The sequence below is a fragment of the Palaemon carinicauda genome, chromosome 4 (genome assembly GCF_036898095.1).
Source record: "Palaemon carinicauda isolate YSFRI2023 chromosome 4, ASM3689809v2, whole genome shotgun sequence".
Classification (NCBI taxonomy): domain Eukaryota; kingdom Metazoa; phylum Arthropoda; class Malacostraca; order Decapoda; family Palaemonidae; genus Palaemon; species Palaemon carinicauda.
Window position 1 is genome coordinate 44,206,307 of NC_090728.1, and position 2,500 is coordinate 44,208,806.

At 32.3% G+C, this 2,500-nt stretch overlaps 1 protein-coding gene across 1 annotated transcript in view; it reads left to right on the forward strand.

Annotated features, from left to right (window-relative positions):
• The window catches only part of LOC137639045 (uncharacterized), an 8,072-nt gene that overhangs the window by 4,709 nt on the left and 863 nt on the right, over positions 1–2,500 (forward strand). The gene's annotated exons all lie outside the window — the stretch shown is intronic.

Below are 2,500 nucleotides of genomic sequence, written 5' to 3' on the forward strand. Positions count from 1 at the left end.
TAAAAGTCGTGGAATAAATGTTGCCAGGCATTTACCGTTTTTTAATGCAAATTTTTAAGTGTATGGTAAAATAAATAAGGGTGTTTTTAACGAAAATTAGACAAATTCCCTAATATGGAATGATCTTTTGAGATAATCAGGACAGACTTATTTGTTTGTGACTTCCTCCAAGTTTAGAAATTGAATAAATTTAAGTTGGGCAAAAATGTATTAAAATCTCCATCCTTTACAAATTTCTCTTCAATAGCACGACAACTTAGAGAGAGAGAGAGAATGTTTTAAAAGATAGTTAAGAACATTGTATAAGAACATTGTATTACATTTTTTAGTAATCTGTTCTTATATTAACATATATTAAAACCAGCATATACTAACACGCGAGGTTTGGAATAATTTAGAATTTTAAATCCATCTCCTAAGGAATTTCATAATTTAGCAAGTTTCTCCCATTCTTTTTTTTTTTTTTTGGGGGGGGGGGTCACATCACGAACGAGATAGTTGGAGATATAAAAATAGTATTTTGTATGAAAAAATTTAGAAAAAGATTTTTCCCATAATTTTATGTTACAAAACTCACCAATATGATTGCTCTAGATAAATATATCTGACGTGTTATATATTTATAATACGATATTAAAAACCTATTAAGGAGCTTTTTATAACGTTTTTATGAGTTTTCTTTCAGCTTTAAAGCCCTTTTTTTCCTGCGGGAATTAAAGAGGACCATCTTTTATTTTATTTTGTTTTATTGACGCCGATTCATTCATTCCCACGTGTTTGATGTTTCTTCAAGGCCATTATCACTATATAAAGCACTATATAAAGTGTTGTTGTGGATTGATTGGTAACGTCTCTGCGTGGTGTTTGCCAGTCGGGGGTTCGAGTCCCCCTCAGACTCGTTAGTGCCAGCAACCTTACCATCCTTGTGAGCTAAGGTTGGGGGAAGGGGTTGGAAGAGCCTATGGGTCTATCTGCCGAGTCATCAGCAGCCACTACCTGGCCCTCCCCGGTATTAGCTTGGGCGGAGGGGAGGCTTGGGCGCTGATCATATAATATATGGTCAGTCTCTAGGGCATTGTCCTGCTTTCTATGGCAATGTCACCGTCCCATACCTCTGCCATTCATGAGCGACCTTTAAACCTTTAAACTAAACAGTGAGGCTTACACGGCCTCTCTGAAAATATAGACTTGTGAACCCCATTACTCTGAAACGGTTGCAAAGCTTCTAGAATGTTAGATTCCCCATAAGTACTTTCCCCTGACAGACATTACAGTGATCATAATGCCTTAAGAAGGCTAAAATCACTAGTTACATCACTACATGCACAGAAACGCTTACAGAAGGGTGAAATCACTGTCAAATCTTTGCTCAGATAGCCTCCATAATGTTCTCAATGCTTCCAAAAGGCTGAAATCACTGGAATCTTTCCTCAGAGTTGGTCACGGATTCGATTCTTCTTAGTTTAACAAATTTCCAACAAGTAAGATCATTTAGAAAATGACATTGATGGCTCTATGAAAAAAATAACAAAAAACATTCAGAGCTGCCCATTATATCAATTCAGTAAATTTTAAAATCTATATATACATATCTATAAAACCGTATTTTCCCTATATTTGTATAAAACTTGCATGGCTGTGTTTCTTGTTCATACTAGAGCAGTGGTTCTTTATAGTGTAAATTGATCTTTTAAATAAGATGATATTTAAATCATTAATCTCATAGGAATGAAAAACTATAGACATTTTTTCACATATTTCTAAACTCATCTTGAAATAAATGACAATATATTTAACCCTAAATTCTCCTTATAATTTTAGGTCGAATTCTGTTAGTTAAAGGAATTTTACTGAATTTTCTTTATCTAAACAAATTACAAACTGTATTGAATTGTGCTATTTGAAGTGGAATACTATTCGTAATACAATTATTCAATTTACATAGGTCCCCATCTGTACATCTTCGAATATTGTATTTACAATGTAGTTTTTCATCATCCTTTACATACATGCATACATAGTTACACACAATCAATGTGTGTGTATATATATTATACTATTATATATATATATATATATATATATATATATATATATATATATATATTATACTATTATACATATACTGTATATATATATTATCTATATATATATATATATATATATATATATATATATATATATATATACACTATAATATATCATAATGTAATATGTAATATATACATATATATACACATTATAGTACCAAAGCCTTCTAAATATTTAGATATATACTGTATATACAAACACACACACTCACCCCTTCCCACCCCATCCCCCTTTCCTAACTACAACCCGCCGGTTCGGCAATTTGTGGGAGTGTGGGGTTTTTAAGTGTACTTCTCTAGATACCATTCATCTCACCAGGGTATGGCTACTTCTCCCTCCTGAGCGTGAAAGTTAAGTTTATATGTATGTATGTATGTATGTATGTATGTATGTATGTATATATACCTTC